At 41.4% G+C, this 20,768-nt stretch overlaps 1 protein-coding gene across 10 annotated transcripts in view; it reads right to left on the bottom strand.

Moving 5' to 3' along the window:
* MEF2C (myocyte enhancer factor 2C) overlaps positions 1–11,065 on the bottom strand; it is a 281,785-nt gene extending 270,720 nt beyond the window's left edge. For 6 of the 10 annotated variants that reach the window (XM_088457930.1, XM_088457940.1, XM_088457936.1 and 3 more), the window contains exon 1: positions 10,854–11,060. The gene's annotated coding sequence lies outside the window, so the exon portion shown is untranslated. Of the gene's footprint in view, positions 1–10,853 lie in introns of all 10 variants that reach the window. The other 4 variants (XM_088457942.1, XM_088457939.1, XM_088457941.1 and 1 more) reach the window with 4 other exon arrangements.
* Between the last annotated feature and the right edge of the window lie 9,703 nt (positions 11,066–20,768).

Genomic DNA, 20,768 nt, shown 5'->3' with positions numbered 1-20,768 from the left:
TGTACCGTCACATAAATTATATCCAGGTTGTAAATTATTTTTTCTGTGTCTGACTAAACTGCCACACTCCACACTTCTTTCAGTATGATCTTCCTAATTTATTTTATTTATTTAGATAATGCTAGGAACAGTGTATGTACGTAGTTGAATAAATAGCTGTTACTTTGGCTTTCTATAATGCCAGTACAGTACATGTAAAGGATAAGTAAAATTTAAAATCCATGCTTGTACCAGGCTCTGTAAACACAAGCTTTAAAAACAACAATGCCCATTAAAGGCAAATACAAAGCGGGCAATTCAACTAGCACGGAGATTCTATCAGAACCTTGCATGCTAATACTTCATGGGTTATCCGTGCAGGTTTCCCTCCTATAAGTACCCTCTATGTGCACAACCGCACATCAAATTAGGTTCTGATGTAATTAAATTGTCCACAAAACCTTTTCATTTGTACTCACATTTAGAGCATTGAAATCTTGTTATGAAAGTCTCTCTACAGCATAGTTTACCAAGTACCAATTATTAACACTCATTGCTACAGGCAACATCAAAAGTGATACTTTTCAGAAGCTGTGTACACCGGTCCCTTTTGCCTTCATTTTTTTTTTACTATTAGTATTAAAGGGCATTTAGCAGACACAGTGAGTGTCTGCTCTGGGTTCCAATCTGAACAGGCCATACTATAATTCACTACTATCTTACCATAGGAACCGGTATTGAGCCGCCGTTTCAAATCCTGACATCTGAAGATCCCGACAGGGGTGGTAAGTATGCTATCACTACCCACCTCCTCCCCCTAACCCTCCCTTAGTGGTGCCTAACCCTAACCGCCCCCCCCCCCCGGTGGTACCTAACCCCCTTCCCGCACCCTAAACCAAACCCTGCCGGGGGGGTGCCTAACCTTAACCCCCCCCCCAAGTGGTGCCTAACCCCCCTCCCCGTAGCCTAACTCTTACCTTTCCCGGGGGTGCCAAACCCTAAGTGCCCCAGGGGGTGCCTAAACCTAACCTTCCCCCCCAGTGGCTAAGACCTATGAAGCCAGCTTACCTTTGTTCGGGAACCTGGCTGTCAGGATTTAGGCGTGGGGCTACAGATAGGCGTCAGGATTTCGGTGCCTATCTTTAGTCCCGGGTCGGGGTCCACTGGTAATCTAACTACATCCCCTTACCATACACTAACCAAACTCGCGTCACTTCTCTTATTTCAGCCACTTCCATTCCCCATCTCCTCGCTTGCCTTTGTTTTCCCATGATCACACAAACTAAGCAGGCTACATTATCATAGTCTTAAATTATTAGTAACTGATCTTTTTTTGCTCTAATTTTTTTTTATGATTTTGTCTTTTTATTCTAACTTTTTAATTTTCATTTTATTAGTCACTCTTTTCCATCTGCTGTACATTTCCCTTTATAACAACCTACAGTAGTGACTTAAATCAACAAGAGTCACTTTAGACAACATGAAGCACCTATGCCTTAAACTGTTTACCTTATGAAAAGTTTGCAGAGAATGAATTGTTAAGTCTCATTCTTCCTATGATGATCTATATTGCTCTTAAATAGCTGTTCTGTGTCTGGCTAATTTATCCAACAGGGAGATATTTTTGACACCATGAATAAACTGAATTAGGTAGCAGCAAGTGTAACATCTCACCAGGGAAAGAAGCACTCTGATGAATCTGTCCTTGTAGGAGATCACTTATTGTGCAACAAATGTTTTCTGCATTATGTACATATATGGTATAATCTATCAGTCTCAAATGCTAGCAAAATCCCTAAAAATGTCTTGAGACTCTAACTAGATGGAGCCCCAGCTTTCCAAACTGAGTTTAGCACATAGTTGACTAATCTCCTGGAATGTCCAGGAGACTCCTGAATTTCGTGGAGCTCTCCCAGACCCCAGAGAGAAAAGTCCAGCCTCTCGTATCAGGCCACTTCTCTACTAAAGTTGGCAGTCAGGGAGCTTGATGACTTGATCCATGTTGACTCAAGTCATCTGACCCCTACAACAGGTGGCAAAAATAAAAAAAAACAGGGAAAGAGGAGTTTGTAGAAATTGTTTATGTGTATGGTATCTACTGCCAAAAGAGCTGTGCCTTATCGCCATATAAAAGGTCATCTAAAAAATGGTTCTATGTAATGACATATAGAAAATTGTCGAACATCTTTAAACATAATTAACCAGCCTTTCACTGTATATAGATACGTGAACAGAAACTACATAACTGAGTCTGGAGATGATTGAAAGCAAAATCTGAGCATGGGCTTTGTGAAAGGATGATTGGGGGCTAGTTTGGGATAAATGCATGATACCAAACAGTGGCACCACTAGGTATTTCTAAAGAATTGACTGCAACATTTGGACCAAATGTTAGGACTGCCTACACTCAGCACTAAGTTACAGGTTATTATATATCATTGCCTTGTATTAGGAAGAGGCAACAACTGTTCTCTGGGTCCTCAGTACACTAGAGCTCTATTGAAGATCACTGGTCAGATTACAGTACTTTGCTGTCTGCTGTAACAGTTCATCCGAGTGGTGGTGATCATCCCTTTCTTCAGGCGATGGAAAGAAAGTTTCAGGGGGTACTCCTCTATTTGATTCACTTGGGAAGCAGCCTATATTAAGGGGTTGTTGTCCAAAAGTGACATAGTCTTTAAACACTAGACAGCATCACATTGAGGGGATCGGTTGTGGCGGTTATGGCCAGCGTTCTTAAAAATAAGGGCGTCTGCCCCGTTTTCAAAGTGTGCTGAGGCAGCAGCGGATCATGGAAGCTTAGAGGAGGCATCTATTTACACAAGATGCCTCCTGCAACAATAGCATATTTATACACAGCAGCTGCGTCCAGAGACGCATTTGCTCCATGTAATACGTACAATTCTAATTAGGCCCCTGTTTCAGAGTTGTACGCATTACGCACAGCAGTGCATCTTTGGACCTATCTCTCTCAGAAAACCAACAGGAGTCTTCATAAGTCGATGGTTGCAATTTTTTCAGATACATTAGAGAGTTTAATCTAACTTTATCAAAATGGCCTTTGTTGTTCTGTTCTGCAAAGCATTTTCTACATAGGAAAGAAGAAGGAAGGATGGAAATATCCAGTCCTTAATGTTTTGCTCAAACACCCTCTTTCTCATTTACTTCTAAAGGTGCAGGACTCTTTTCCTTGAGCAATTTTTAATGGTGGTCTTATTAAATTGGGGTTGTAAGTGCTTGAGCAAAGATACTGAAACAGCCATTCACAATGAAAGAGCTATTTTAAGAAATGACTGTACAAGTCAACTGTTTTCCTGCAGTACCAGTCAAATATATACAAGTATCATTTAACCACACAAATATAAACTTCAAATAAAAATACTTAAATTATATTTACTGTTTCTCATTTATGTTTCATTATGGAAATTTTAAAAAATTCGCTTTGGATGCATTTATGACAACTGTAAATTGGCAGAACAATATAATAAGCTGTTTTTACAATTATCATTATTTTACATATTTCAGTAGTTATCCTTCACTATACATAAAATAGCCTAATGTGATAATGTATTTGTTCCAATTTTGCACAGCTGGTACCTCTAGGTTATTAGCTTTGTCTAAAGGCAAGGACAGATGGTGGAGTTGTCAATTGTTTTTGCAGCTATGTTATGCTGTGCTGGATGCCCACATGAACACGCTGAGTCATTCGAATAAGTAGATTTTCTTAGTGATTTTAATGTCGTTCGTAGACTAGAATTCTTTTTTAAAAGTGCCCGTGGCTTTATTTTCTATTCAGCGCCAAGAACGGTAATGATGACGCAAATGTATAAGTGAATTCAGGAGTCCAGGTAGGGGGAAACTATCTTTGTTGTATCTCAATCAAGTCCCTTTTGCAATCTGAAATTATTCACTCTTGTCATAGTGCTACTCTGGAAATGAACTCCTGACAGAACAGAGGTTAATTAGCACAGTCTTCATGTATTATCTATCACAGGGATGCAAGTGGAAACTAGACTTTGCTTCTAATATGCACCAGTCCAGTCTGGCAGTAAGGATTATTATCCTTGCCTTTATATCAAGAATGAAATGATTTCCTCTATGTCCCATCCCTTACCAATGGTAAGCTTCCCTTTATTGGACCCAGTGGTAGGGTCTGACTATTGTGCACTGGCAAAAAGAGGAAACAGCAACTAATCATACTAAATCATATTGCACAGGGAAGAGGTCATAGGTGAAGAAGAGGAACGCTATGCCGGCAGCAGAATAGAATAAGCAATGTTCTTTCTTATATGTTTTGTCTAAAAGACAAATTGATCAACAGAGTACAGAAAATTCTGTTTTTTTTCCTGCCTATGATCTATGTAAGCTGTATACAGTATACATTTCACATAACAATCTGTGTTTGTGCTTTTTTACCTGTGGTTCTGAATGCATTGTTGGATAAAAGGGACATATAAGAAGACATTTTCATACCCACAATTTCTTATTTGAGGATTTTGTCACCCACCGCCTTTCTTTTCTTAGATTTGGTAAAGCAAAGCTATTTTTTCACCAGGATCATGGGGATTCTTTATGCTATAATATGGTTATAATTTAATTTAAATTACAATGCAGCTTGGTTCTTTTAGATGCACCTCTCCCTAACCTAGCCATTGATTCATAAAAATAATGATACAAATGAAATGGCCTAAAGCAGTGGTCTCCAGTAGCTCGCGGATTTAATTTTGGTAGCTCACCTAGCTGCAGTACTGCAGTGATCTCTGACAATCACTCAGCAGCGCTGCCTATACAGTATATTTTGCTCCTCTACTGCACATATGTCCTTGGAGCCGGTAATTAACAGTGAAATGTGCCTGTGCTTAAATTTTATTTACAAACTACAACAATATCACTGTAATAATTAAATGCATTGTTGTTTACTATGAAACATTTTTTTTTTATTTTCCTTAAATGACCTTCAATTGTTTGGTTATTAGCCAGATTTTTTTTCTACAAGTTTAGTAGCTCTTCAGGAGTTTTCATATTACTAAAGTAGCTCACACCTCAAATTAGGTTGGCGACCACTGACCTAAAGGCTATTTGTTCAAATCCAGCCAGATTATTATGGGTACGGAAAGCGTAAAAGCATATAGTGATCTGTGGTGTAATAACTATGGATCACAAAGTTGGTGCCATGTCATCACATGCATAGCTACATTCTGGAGCGTACTGTGTACTGTGTATAGCATTAAAGACTTCTAGAGGTGCCAACATATGGACCAATTCTGCTACTTAACTTGAAAAATGGATGACCGACTCATTATTCAAGTGGGGTTATCCAATTTGACCGCACACACAGGCCACCAGTCGGCATCTTCTGACCGCATTTTGTCACCATGTCCAATAATGATCCTTTCATTAGAATCACTATTGAGTGGGCCCCAAAACAGTGGTTTTGGGGCCTACCTTCTGCCAGATATCAGCTGTGATATTGCAGTTTTAGAACATTTCCCCTGGGATTAAATCTCGGAAACAGTGACATATGGCACATCAGTGAGCTACATGGGCAGGCCTATGACAAATATGAATACTTTAGAAAGAGAGAGAGAATAGGGCAGGTGTTTGACAATTGGAAACAGCTCCAATTAATAAATAGTTGAAAGATTTAACTAATTTACAAGGACTATACTAAGAATTATCGGGATATCAAGGACATGAGTCTCATATACCATTTAAACTTCCAAAAATATTATGATACAGTATGTTATATACACTGAATTTGAATAGACATTGGCCTTGGATGTGTCTGCTTAGCTACCAAGTGACTTTGGTCAAAACTTTGAACAACATACAGGAGGACAGTAGTTTGGTAAGCAGCAACCAATGAATCTAGAACCTTAATTTGTTTTTGTGATAGGTGGAGATACTTATACAATAGATGTTCTGTACACTTCACAAAAACTCAGATGTTTTTAAAATTATAAAGGTCTTGATGTTGACATTACAGGGGGTGGCATTGAACAGTACATTGTTTTTAAAAAAAAAATATATATATATATATATATATTGTGACAGAAGCACTGGGGAAGTCTGGGATGGCATATATGTGTGTCCCAGATTCCTATCATATGTGTTTTAAAGATCCCAGGAAAAGTCTTTTATGCCAAACAGACCAGAAGTGTCGGCTTTTGGTAAAAGCCAGATAATGGGTCCTGGGGTGTAGATGTGAGAAGAGAAGGGAGAGCTCCATCCACAGGCCATTCCAGGTGTTGGGCCTTTCAGTCTAAGAGCAGGCTGATTAGTAGTTGCACCTGGAAGTGGCTCAGATAAGCTGTGTTAGGTTTTGGTTCAGTGTCTCACATACCCTGGGGAGAAACAGACACTGAGGTTTGTTCAGAGACACTGTGATATTTGAAAGTGCTGTGTTTGTGGTAAGGCAGTAGGCCCTGCCATTTGTAGAGAGGGAATAACCTGTCTAGTTAGTGCCCAGACGGGCTAGGATTTATTTTTATGTTTTGTTTATTTTGTTGTTTATATTGCACAATAAAACTGGCTCTGACCAGCTTGCACGATAACCCTGGCTGCTGTGTGTAAAGAGGTGTCCATCTACCCCAGGAGAGGGACCCTCTACCCCAACTATATCACAATATATATATATATATCTATGTGTATATATATATATGTATATATATATATATATATATATATACATACACACCTTTGTGTCCCATTTATACATATAAGCATGCAGAAGTATCTATATAGATGGACAAGTTATGCACTCAGAGTGCGAGTGATACAGCAAGTGTGAGTTGGAAGGGAGCATACAATACATAGGCAACATGCAATCTTATTCTCAGTGGCCCCCTTTATGTAAAGTTGCTAAGGGTCAACACAGCTGGCCTGTTATTACCTGAAAATTGTTCTATACAGAAACAGTCTAACACACCTGGTGACTAATTCATGGCACCTCTCAACAGATCTGAGCAAAATAAATGAACAAATCTGGCAACATCACTAATCAGCCCAGTTTACACAGCAATTCACCCAGTCCACCCCCATTTCACAAAGCAACATAACTAGTTCTGGTAGGTAATACCCCTCTGGACTGCCGAAAGCAGCACTGCTCTGAGCAAATTAGGATTAATGCAGGGCACAAGTCAAGTGTGCATATTCATTTTCATATGGTACATAAATGTTTTAGTTTTAAATAATTTACTCTTTAAGAGGCAATTTGCACATAAACATTTAGTCAATAAGTGGAAATAATTTACATTCCTGTAAACAGACTTTATGTTATACTCCTGAGTTTTTTTTCCCTTCTATTTCACATATACCTAACACACAGTATATCAATGTACTGCTGGGTTTTCTTTCTTCCCACAACAGGTGTCACATGCTCCACCCTTATGCATGGAACAGCTTAGCCCAAGCAGCTGCCAAAGATCTGCTGAATCTCTCACCCCACTCAAATGCTAAAACAGTTATTTAGAATGTTCCATTGATGCAATGAGTATTAAGGGTCTCAGAAATATTGATATCATAAGGATGATGTCTCAGTGAATCTCAGCTGAAAAAAGTGGTTCACTTAATCTTCAAAATGTGATTCATATAGAACAATTATTGTTGGTTTGACAGTGTTTTCCTGATTGATTCTATTATTTCTGACCTTACGTACATTCACTCATAATGCCATTTTTTTATTTGTATTTTTACATATTAAACACATAAAATTACTCTAATACATATACAATAATTTGCAGTTTTTGGCTGCAGGTAAAAATTCTCTCTATACTAACTAAATAATATGCAAGTACAATAATTTTAAAACTCAGTCTCTGTCCTGTTTCAAAGCAGCCAGTATATGCACACTGGTCAAAACTGTAATCAGTTACCTGTAATTAGTTACACATTGAATTTCCCCTGTAACATATTATTGATAGAATGAATAGAATAAATAGCTATTCTTTTGTGTTACAATAAAAAATAATTCCAAAAATTTGTTTCATGTAGAAACAAATCTACACATCTTTAATACTGTACAATGATTTGGTTATTTAGTTTTACACTCACATGAATTTGTACCTAATAAAATTTCTTTTAATTCTAAAAATAACAATTGTAAAATTGTTAGCATGTCTTATGTTCCTTAGTTCTAAAACAAAGGTATACTTTAGGCTGCTACGCATAAAATAAGCATGACTAAATATTACCATATACTGTATACAACATAGGGTTTTTCTAGCTAGCCATAAATATATGCACCCATAAAGTATATACAGCTTAATTTTTGTTTGTATATACCGTTGTCCTTTTAGAAATAAAAGTAAACATATTTTGCAAATTATGTTATATATATATATATATATATATATATATATTTCTTCTTAAAATATCTTACTAGTATTATGGTAGTGTTTTAGATTACAGTATATTCTTAATTGTTCTCCCTTCATTATTATAAAATATCATATGCCGTCAAATAGCCTGATCATTCATCTCATTTGTAGTAAATGCTTTCTTACCGTGGAAGAGCGGCATGGAAGACTGAGAAAAAAATCAACTGGTGACTGTCATTTTAGGTATTTCCCAACAGATACATTTTATTTATTTAATCAACATGATTCCAGATGAGCACCTAGGAGAGTTTTGTTTCCAGCAGTGAAAATGCTTCGGCATCAAGGTTATCACAAGCAGTCAGGAAAAGGAGCAACAGTATGTGCAGAATACCATGGCCCCCAGTTCTCATTGGAGCCAGTAGTCTAGTAGTGTTCTGTTATTGTTTTCTATTATATACTTGGTATGAGACATCTCAGTTGTAAGACGCCGTATACAATAGATACAGCAAAATTATTAAATATAAACTATAACTATATAGCTGTATTTTAGGTGAATTTTTGATCATGTCACCACATACCGTGTAATAGATAAATTAAGTAAGACTAAAAGATAAATAATAAAATATGTAGCATTCATTCTAACAATGGGATAAACAAAAGTTTAATACAAAACAAACAGTAGATGATCTTCTGGATTGTAGTTTTAATGGTAGTGTCCTGACATAGATATGTGACTAGGTAACACATTTTATAACACAAATATACAGTATTTTATTTAAAATGCAATTGTTATACTGACTTTTACAGAGTTGTATCAGTTACATATTCCATAATTACATCATAACCAAAAGTTACATGTTTTCACCAAGTTATTCATTGACGGTAACTACAGTCTAACGCAGGAGTTCACAAACTCGCAGTCCCTTTGTGACAAAGCTTGTGTACTAGCAATCATTCAACTAGCTAGTAATTACATTTTCAAAATAGTTTGTTTAAGTCAATAAGTCATTTGCAAAATAAATAAAAGTTAGAGAAAACTTGGCCAGGGGTAGCGAAGCGAATATACAGATACAGCGGCTTGCAGAGGATTAGGAACCTGCTGTAAATGAGGAATATTCTATAGCTAATATGAAAATACTATGTTTATATTGAAATTGAAAATAGCTTCACACATAAATATTAATTTCTTCAATTTTTCACCTCCTTACTCCCCTGCATTTTCTTGTGTTATTCTATCCCCATTTAATCCATCCCAACAGGTGAACAAGTTATATATTGTTAGATACAAATGTACATGATGTGTATAAGTGATATATTTTATTTTTATGATATCACTTTTATTTATTGTTCTGTTTATTGTTAATGTTTATAAAAATAAATTAAAATAAAAATTCATTAAATGAACTGAAGAACAGCAGATAAAATATAAAAACACCTAATAATTAAATATTACCTAGCATAAGTATTCTGAAGTCATGTATTCAACGTGATACATAACAGCCTCTTATATTGTACAGTATATTTACTGTACTATATCATAAACTATATAAAATGTATTGATGTATAACATGGTCAACACTTTTAGGTTGTGGGCATGGTTTTGTATACATTTGTGGTAGAATTATGCCTTACCTTCCAGTTCTTGTGTCTAAACAAATGTACCATTATTTTCAAGCATATTCTTGTCTTAATAAAAGATCTACAAAAAATATATAGCAAAAAACTAGTATCTGCCATATATTTGAGTATAAAAAGTGTGTTATTTCTTACATTTACTGTGGAGTAACTGCTTAATTGGACTAGTTTGGTTGACGAATGCTTTCAAAACTGTTTGTTTTTCCTATTAATTGAGAAACAATGCATTTTATTAAATCCAGATTGTAAAAAAAAAATCAGACCCGAAAAGTTAAAAGAATTATTTCTTGGAACAAATATTTTTTTTTTTGTGGTAACTCTTGTTTTCATGTTTGTACAAATGTTGTTAGACTCCATGTTTAGAGGACACAAATGTAAAAAGAAAATAGAGATTTGTAACTTGGAAATATAAAGTTCTCAGTTTTCAGCATTCATTGCGTGATGAGCAAAATAACCATTTCCTTCATACATTTCCTTCATTGCAGAGTGACATTAAATTCTGTTTACAAAGTTCTTTATAGGCATAACAATCATTCACAGAAACATTTACAGAACACCAATATATCACTGAAACTGCTAATGCATTAAACATAATTGTATAAACTTTCAATGTGTACACTCAATTTAGTGTAGTGACTAATGGAAACAAATTAATTAGAGTAGAAAAACATGAAGCATGGAGCAAGACCTTCTACATGTGTTTCCACTGTCATACAAAAGTACAAATAAATATTTCAGTTTTAAACAAAAAAAACAAACAAACTAGATATTTTCGCATAAGAAACTAGCTAATACATAAAGCTAATCTGGTTTATTTGTATTGCATTGAATGCTCCACCATATAGTATGACCATATCTTGACTGCTATGAGTACCAAACCTAGTAACTATTTTAACATAAAAAACACAAAAAAAGACTTACCAGTGCCCTGCTTCTCCAGGAAGTTGTGCCCTACAGCACCTGCTGAGGGTTATGTTGACCAAACTCTGACAGGTAAAAAAATTCCTGTATAATAAAGCCAGACCAGCTGGCTTTGAAGAGAAACCCCCAGTACGGGTTCTTGCCTCACTGTGTATCTAACATGAGGACAGTAGCTTTTTCCCCTCTAGCTGTTGACCTGTAGGAAGCGAGATTCCCCTGCACAAGTGTCTGGCAGGCCCACCAGCACCTGCTCCTGTCAGTCTGGTATAATTTTAGCTGTTAAAGGTATCACTGACAACCAGACCTTTGTCAGCGTTGGCAAAAGAACACAAGATTACAGCCACTTAAACACATGCATCACTTAACATGGAAAATCAGGAACAGTTTTCAGTTTTACACACACTATATCAATATCAGTTATTGCCTGTTAAATTTTAATTGTAATTAATTAAACTCTTTAGAAATATTTTTTTTCAATGACATTACAAAACATTTTGGGTTGATAAGTGACAAAAACTGCAGATCATCTATCTATCTATCTATCCATGGCCGGCTCCGACCGAAATTGGGGGTGTGGCCTCATTTCCATAGGCCATGCCCCCTGTGTGATGTTATTTGGAGGCGTGCCCGCATGGCACGCCTCCAAATAACGTCAGGCTGGGGGTAAAGCCCAGCCCTCCGTCACTGGCTGGGCTTCCCCCAGCCCTCTGCTACATGCGTGCGGCATCCATTCACACTCCGGGGGTCTGGCACTGCTGCACAGCTGCAGCAGTAGGGGTCCCCAACCTCCCGATTTGACCACCCGTGGGCACGGGGGGAACAGCAGGACAGTACTGTCTCACTGAAATCGGGATGTTGGGGAGGGATGCGCCCTCTATGGGTGGCGCCCCTGTATCTATCTATCTATCTATCTATCTATCTATCTATTGCAGAGTTTTCCAAACTAGTACTCAAGAAACCAAACAATCAAGGATTTTAGGGTATCCATGCTTGAACACAGGTGACTGAATTAGTACCTCAGTCATTTTGATTTAATCATCTATGCTCAATCATGGATATTTTTACAACTTGGACTGTTAGGGTGTTTTTAGGACCAAATTTGGGAAACATTGGTGAATCTATCTATCTATCTATCTATCTATCTATCTATCTATCTATCTATCTATCTATCTATCTTATCTATCTATCTATCTATCATCTGTCTGTCTATCTGTCTATCGATCACTGTAAGTATACATTTTGGTTTCCATGGCAAGAGAGAGCACCACCCTCCCTCCCCCTTCCCCATATCTCCTGAGCTGGTACCAAGATATAGCTTTACTACCAAATATCTTTTTTTTCTTAGATGCTCCTCTGCTGCTTCTTCTTCTTCCTATTCTCCTCTATCCTTTTTCTTCTCCTGAACTTCTTTTGTCATTATTTTCTTCTATATTATTTATCGCAGACTGGCAGGAGCGGCAGAACTCTTTATCTGCTGTTCCACATCTTCTCGGGGTTGAGATCTTAATGGAGTTAATGCAGGTGAACGATACTCAGTATAGATGGTAAATAGGGAAAACCCACAAAGTAGTAGATGAAGTCACAGAGGACACGAAAACAGGATACAGGCAATGGGTTGCTCACATCAACTGGTTTAAATAGGAGGTAGTCAATAGCCATTGGTCTAGCTGACTAGGTGAGCACACAGGTACATCAGTTCATCACAGGGAGGCATCTCTGGAATGTCTTGGAAACTGAAATGAATGAAAGTCTGAGTCTGAAAGGGATGCTAAGACCCTGATTTGTGACACGGTGCATGGGATCCCATGAAGCCCTTTTTCCTCACAAGTTTTTCACCCTTCTGTTTTTGGTGACGATGGAATCAATGCAAGAAAGAGCCTCATGATGGAGTCTGTAGTCCTCAGTAACCACCATAAATTACACTACTTCCGACACTGTGTTGAGCATTAAATTACTGCAGTGAAGTATAATTTCCACTCTGTTCACCAGGAGTGCCAGTTTCTACACCATTTTGTTGCCTGGACCTCTGCTGGGCCCCAGACAGGCACCGGCCCATTTACTTTGTACCCACCCCCACACCGTCAATGCCCCGTTTACACCAGGTTTAATGTGTGCTTACGAAATGTCTCCTTTCTGGAACACACAAGTGCTTACTAGGGCTGGTTGTGTCAAACTAGTTGGGGAAAACCAATGCATCATGGCCCAGCATATATATATATATATCTCACTGGGCAGGCTAGGAATGATATCTCCACTAATGTGGACTCAGAAGGCCCCACTCCAACCCTCCCTTACATCATAATTAGGACTGTGGGCATACTGAAAGTGAGGAACTGGAACCATTGTAAGGAAAAGATTATGGGATAGCAGGTGGCAGGTGAATTCCTTAGGGCCCTTGAGAAGTCACTTCCATCAGTCTTGGCACAATGGCATGTGCTGACCACTGATTGGTAGAGCTGCTTTCTGACCCCTGGAACTGTGAGGACTTGACTCCAGTCTCTTAGCATGAGCATGGTCCCTGTCAGTAAGTGTACTGTGTGTCTCCTCTATCTCCACAGTTCCAGTTGCTGTCTCTGCTCCCCTCATACTCCATCTCCTGCCTGTGTGTCCAAGCTCCTGTTCCTGCCCCTTTAGTGTGTCTTCCCATCTCTTGTCTATGTCTCCACCCTCTCAGTCCATCACTTGCATGCATCTCTTGCCTCTCTCAGGCCATATCCTGCATGTGTCAGCCCCTCTCAGTCCATCTTCTGTCTGTATGCTGCCCGGCCATCTCCTGCATTTGTCTCCTAGCCTCCCTGCACAATGTCACAAATCAGGGTCTTAGCCCTACTTACCTTACTCAACACTGCCATATCATTGCGCTTCGCATATCTCCGGTGTCCCAGGACCACTCCAGCTCTCCACAGCACATGCATAAACAAACAAGCCATATGCATGGATGTCACCTTGTTGGATTTCCCCGTGTGACTCCCCAGTCTAATCTCTGTGCTGCAGCCTTGGTGACATGATACTGGTAGCCTATGAACTTCCACTGCTGCCTATTTAAAACCTTTCAGGAGAACAGCACATTGCCAAAGCAACACCATCCTGAGGTAGTTCCTGGTCCCCAGGCTTCACTCATTCCTGTGCTGTTCCTATTTTGCTATAGTGCTTCTGCTCTGACCATCTACAGTTTTGCCACCAGTCAACTGTGTCCTGCTATGTGCACTCCTGTTATCTACCAGTGAACCTGTGTCTGCATTCCTCAACAGTCTGCTGCTATCATGCCTTCCTGGCCTGCACCCGCGTTACCATCTGTTGCTGCGCTTCCAGGAGACTTAGTAAGATCAGTATATCTGGATTCTTGCTCTGGCTACTAACCATAGGCTGCTACTGGGGTTTAGTTTCTTCTAGGGGTGAGTGGGTTCGGATTTCAGAAATCCGAACCCCCCCCGATCCGAGGCCGATCCAAGTCAGGCTTGATTTTTCCCGCCTGACTCGGATCTGAAATCGAAGCAAAACGTCATCATCCCGCCTTCCAGGTCTCGCGGGTTTTGGATTCTATATAAGGTACCCGCGTCAGCGCCATTTTCTCACTCGGCTGTGGACAGTGAAGAGGGAGGGTGGGAGTTAGGGCTGGCTTGGTTGTGTAGTGTAGTGCAGTGTAGTGTTGTGCTGTGCTGCGCTGCTGTTGTCCATAGGGGCTGTGTCCACTCCTCCATAGTCCATAGGGGCTGGCTGGACTGTGTTGTGCAGTCAGATGTCCATAGGGGCTGTGTCCACTCCAAAGTCCTGTGCAGTGTCCCAGTCCTAAAGGGGTGCTGTAGTGTTGTCCAGTGGGTGCTCTGTCCATCAGGGTTCTCCCCCGAAGTGCAAAAAAATAAATATTTTTTCTGTGTTTGTGAATTGTGTGTGCAGTAGCCGCACGTGCATCAACAAAGTAGCACCAAGCGTGCGCCTGTGTCATAAGTAAAGGGCCGGCTGGCTTAACCATTAAAGGGTGCTGTAACCCCCAAAGGGCACTCCAAACAAAATAAAAAAATATATTCTGTGTTTGTGAATTGTGTGCACTGTGGCTGCATGTGCATCAACAAAGGAGCAGCGCCAAGCGTGCGCCTGTGTCCCATAAGTAAAGGGCTGGCTGGCTTGTCCGTTAAAGGGTGCTGTAACCCCCAAAGTGCACTCCAAAAAAAAATAAAAAAAAATTATTTTTTTGTGTTTGTGAATTGTGTGCGCAGTAGACACACGTGCATCAACAAAGTAGCACCAAGCGTGCGCCTGTGTCATAAGTAAAGGGCCGGCTGGCTTGACCGTTAAAGGGTGCTGTAACCCCCAAAGGGCACTCCAAACAAAAAAAAAAATATTTCTGTGTTTGTGAATTGTGTGCACTGTGGCTGCACGTGCATCAACAAAGGAGCAGCACCAAGCATGCGCCTGTGTCCCATAAGTAAAGGGCCGGCTGGCTTGTCCGTTAAAGGGTGGTGTAACCCTCAAAGTTCGCTCCACAAAAAAAAAAAATTCTCTTTTTTTTCTGTCTTTGTGAATTGTGTGGGCTGTAGCTGCACCTGCATCCTCAATGCAGCAGCGACAAGCGTGTGTCTGTCTGTTAAAGGGTGGTGTAACCCCCAAAGTGCGCTCCAACCAAAATAAAATAATCTTCTTTTTTCTGTGATTGTGTGTGAAATGTATGCGCAGTAGCCGCACCTGCATCCTCAAAGCAGCAGCGACAAGCATGCGTCTGTCTGTTAAAGGGTGGTGTAACCCCTAAAGTGCGCTCCACAAAAAATAAAAAATTCTTCTTTTTTTTCTGTCTTTGTGAATTGTGTGGGCTATAGCCGCACCTGCATCCTCAAAGCAGCAGCGACAAGCGTGCATCTGTCTGTTAAACGGTGGTGTGACCCCCAAAGTGCACTCCAACAAAAATAAAATATTTTCTTCTGTGTTTGTGAATTGTGTGCACTGTACGTGCATCCTCAAAGCAGCAGCGCCAAGCGTGCGTCTGTCTGTTAAAGGGTGGTGTAACCCCCAAAGTGCACTCCAACAAAAATAAAACATTTTCTTCTGTATTTGTGAATTGTCTGCACTGTACGTGCATCCTCAAAGCAGCAACGCCAAGTGTGCATCTGTCTGTTAAAGGGTGGTGTAACCCTCAAAGTGTGCTCCACAAAAAATAAAAAATTCTTCTTTTTTTTCTGTCTTTGTGAATTGTGTGCACTGTAGCTGCGCGTGCATCAACAAAGGAGCAGCGCCAAGCGTGTGCCTGTGTGCCATAAGTAAAGAGCCGGCTGGCTCATTTCTTATAGGGTGGTGTAACCCACAAAGTGCACTAGTCTCCAACAAAAATAAAAAAATATTTTCTGTGTTTGTGTGCGCCTTAGCCGCATGTATATATCAATATAACATAAATAGAGGACCAAACTTTCTCCGATAAAAATAAAATAGGGAAAGATCAAGAACCACTTCCTCCTAGTGCTGCAGATGCTGCCACTAGTCATGACATAGACGATAACATGCCATCAACGTCGTCTGCCAAGGCCGATGCCCAATGTCATAGTAGAGGGCACATACAATCCCAAATGACAAAGTTCAGAAAAATGACCTTAAAAAAAAACATTTAAATCATCTAAGGAGAAATGTAAACTTGCCAATATGCCATTTACGACACGGAGTGGCAAGGAACGGCTAAGGTCTTTCGCTATGTTCATGACTAGTGGTTCAGCTTCACATGACGATGGAAGCCCTCCTCCCGCTAAAAAAATCAAACGAGTTAAGCTGGCAAAAGCACAGCGAAGAACTGTGCATTCTAAGAAGATATCACAAATCCCCAAGGAGAGTCCATGTGTGGTGGCGGTTGCGATGCCTGACCTTCCCAGCACTGGACGGGAAGAGGTGGCTCTTTCCACCATTTGCACACCCCCTGCAAGTGCTGAAAGGAGCACCCACAGTCCACTTGCTGATATGCAAATTGAAGATGTCACTGTTGAAGTACAACAGGATGAGGATACTGGTGTAGCTGGCGCTGAGGAGGAAGTTGGCGAGGAGGATTCTGATGGTGATGTGGTTTGTTTAAATCAGGCTCCGGGGGACACAGTTGTTGTCTGTGGGATGAAAAAGCCCATCACGGTCATGCCTGGGCAGAAGACCAAACATTCCACCACTTTGGTCTGGCAATATTTCTATTCAAATCCGGACAACTGTCTTGCCATATGTACCATATGTAAAGGTGAAATAAGTAGGGGTAGGGACGTTAACCACCAAGGAACATCCTCCCTTATATGGCACCTGCAGCGCGTTCATAAAAAGTTACTGTCAAGTTCAGAAACTTTGGCTAAGACCGTAAGCAGTCCAGGGACACCTAAATCCCGTTGTCCTGTTGTATCCAAGCACCTGCAAACCACACTGTCAACTCCCTCCTCGTCAATTTCCTCCTTAGTCAGGGTCGGAAGTAGTCCTGCAGGCCATGGCACTGGCATGACTGACTCTCCTATCCGGGATTCCTCCGGAGGATCCTGCATTGCTATGCCTACTGCTGCCACTGCTGCTGGGAGTCTTTCATCATCCCAGAGAGGAAGTAGGAACACCACTACTTTTACTAAACAATTGACCCTCCAAAAGTTCTTAGCGAGGAGGATGAAGTACGACAGCAGTCATCCTGAAGCAAAACGTATAACTGAGGCCTTGACTGCTATGTTGGTGTTAGACGTGCATCCGGTATCCGCCATTGGTGCAGTGGGATTTAGACAATTGATGGAGGTAGTGTGTCCCAAATCCCGTCTAGATTTCACTTCACTAGGCAGGCGATACCGAGACTGTACAGAAACGTCAGAAAAAGTGTCCTCAGTGTCCTGAAAAATGCAGTTGTACCCAATGTCCACTTAACCACGGACATGTGGACAAGTGGAACAGGGCAGACTAAGGACTATATGACTGTGAAAGCCCACTGGGTAGATGTATCACCTTACGCAGCAACAACAGCAGCGTCACCAGTTGCAGCATCTCAGAAACGCCAGCTCGTTCCAGGGTAGGCTACGCTGTGTATCTCCGGTTTCAGTAAGAGGCACACCACCGACAACCTCTTAGATAAACTGAGGGAAATCATCGCCCAGTGGCTTACCCCACTTAGACTCTCCTGGGGATTTGTGATATCTGACAATGCCACCGATATTGTGCGGGCATTACATCTGTGCAAATTCCAGCACGTCCCATGTTTTGCTCACGCAATAAACTTGGTGGTGCAGAATTTTCTGAAAAGCGACAGGGGCGTGCAGGAGACGCTTTGGGTGGCCCGAAAAATTTCTGCCCACTTTCGCCATTCAGCGACTGCGTGCCGAAGACTGGAGCGCCAGCAAACACTCTTGAACCTGCCCCGCCATCACCTGAAGCAAGAGGTTGTGACGCGGTGCAACTCAACCCTCTATATGCTTCAGAGGATGGAGGAGCAGCAATAGGCCATTCAAGCCTATACATCCACCTATGACATAGGCAAAGGAGGGGGTATGCACCTGACTCAAGCGCAGTGGAGAATGATTTCCGTGTTGTGCAAGTTTCTCCAGCCCTTCGAACTTGTCACACGTGAAGTCAGTTCAGACACTGCCAGCTTGAGTCAGGTCATTCCCCTCATTTTGCAGAAGCAACTGGAGAAAGTGAAGGAGGAGCTAAGACAGAGCGATTCCGCTGGGCATGTGGGACTTGTGGATGAAGCCCTTCATTCGCTTTGCCAGGATTCCAGGGTGGACAATCTGTTGAAATCAGACCACTACATTTTGGCCACCGTGCTCGATCCTAGGTTTAAAGCCTATGGGGTGTTTCTCTTTCCGGCCGACACAAGCCTGCAGAGGTGCAAAGATCTGCTGGTGAAAACACTGTCAGCTGAAGCGGAACGTGACACGTCAACAGCTCCTTCTTCATTTTCTCCTGCAACTGGGGCTGCCAGGAAAAAACTTAGTTATCCTAAGCAACCCGCTGGCGGTGATGCAGGGCAGGCAGGACCAAGTTTGGACATCTGGTCCGGACTGAAGGACCTGGCAACAATTTCTGACATGTCTACTGTCACTTCATATGATACTGTCACCATTGACAGAATGGTGGAGGATTACATCGGTGACAGCATCCAAGTAGGCATGTCAGACAGTCCGTACCTGTACTGGCAGGAAAAAGAGGCAATTTGGAGGACCCTGTACAAACTGGCTCTATTTTACCTGAGTTACCCCCCCTCCAGTGTGTACTCCGAAAGAGTGTTTAGTGCAGCCGGGAACCTTGTCAGCGAAAGGCGTAGGAGGTTGCTTCCACAAAATGTGGAGAAGATGATGTTCATAAAAATGAATTATGAAATCTTCCAGGGAGACCAGCCTCCAGAACATACAGAGGGACCTGTGGTGGTGGATTCCAGCGGGGACGAATTAATACTCTGTGAGGATGAGGATGTACACAACACTGAAGAGGGTGAGGACTCGGTGGATGAGGACGACATCTTGCCTCCGTAGAGCCAGTTTGTGCAGGGACAGATCAATTGCCAGCTTGTTTTGTGGAGGCCCAAACGAACCAATCATTTCAGCCACAGTCGTTTGGCAGACCCTGGCACTGAAATGATTGGTTTGTTAAAGTGTGCATGTCCTCTTTATACAACATAAATGTGGGTGGGAGGGCCCAAGGACAATTCCATCTTGCACCTCTTTTTTTTCTTTGCATTATGTACTGTTTGGGGCCTAGTTTTTCAAACTGCCATCCTGTCTGCCACTGCAGTGTCACTCCTAGATGGGCCACGTGTTTGTGCCGCCCACTCGTATGTCTTAGCATAGTCATCCAGCTACCTCGGTGCAACCTTTTGGACATAAAAACACTATTGTGAGGTGTTCAGTGTTCAGAATAGACTGGAAATGAGTGGAAATTAAGGTTATTGGGGTTAATAATAGCATAGGAGCAGAAAAACCAACACATTCTGTGATTTTAGCTGTTTTTATGCTTTTAAAAAAAAAAATACAGATCCAAAACACAAAACCCAGAACCCAAAATACGGAAGGGTGGTTTTGGCAAAACCAATCCAGATCCAAAACACGAAGAAAGATCCAGATCCAAAACCAAAACACAAAAAGTGGCCGGTGCACACCCCTAGTTTCTTCTGTCTGGAGTTTCTACACTGGGGCTGATCCTGAGTGTCACGGTCTGGTTCCAAGGCTAAGGTGGGCTGTAACTTCCAGGTTCATCTGCATGGCTTAGTCGGGGGTTCAGGGTGCCATATCTCTGCTCGAGTTCTGGATTCTGATCCCAATGCCAAACCTGTGAATCGGGGTGTGGGTTTCAGGGCGATTCGACCCTTGCTGTTGTTCACCCTGAGGGCCTGATTCATTACGGATCGCAACTGCGATCGCGGCAGCGATTATGCACGGTCTGATTGCAAAGGTATGCTAATCTATTGTGATCGCTATGCTGGCGCAGCACTACACAGGGACTCCCACTTTACCTTACCCACATCCGTAATGTTTAGCAAGACTGCTGAACTGCACAATCGCAGCCTCACGCACATTTGCACAAGGTCAGACTTTACTCAGAATTTGCTCACTTCATTGCACGCTATGAGTACTCAAGCTACGTATGGCATTGCAGTGGATAATTTATGCACGCCAATGCAACGATGTTTGAACACACTGGCATGTCTGAGTTTTGCCGAAGACCTCCCCCCATCACCACCCACAAATGGCACTTCCTGTGAATCACTCTGCGATGGGTCTGCGTAGTCACTGCAATCACAGTCCCGATCGCAGTGGCTAGTTCACACACGCGCACTGCGATGCATACACATGCGCAGAACGCAACAATCGTTCGCTTGCATGAATAATCGCAGTTGCGATCGGTAGTGAATCAGGCCCTGAGTTCCTTCATTCTAACACAGGTTCTCATTTCTGAGGGCCTGATTCAGCAAGGATCGCTCTTCTGCTT

Source organism: Taudactylus pleione, unplaced genomic scaffold (genome assembly GCF_031769625.1).
Source record: "Taudactylus pleione unplaced genomic scaffold, aTauple2 ptg000792l, whole genome shotgun sequence".
Taxonomy (NCBI): Eukaryota; Metazoa; Chordata; class Amphibia; order Anura; family Myobatrachidae; genus Taudactylus; species Taudactylus pleione.
The sequence above is the reverse complement of the archived record's forward strand: the minus strand, read 5'-3'. Positions and strand labels throughout refer to the sequence as shown.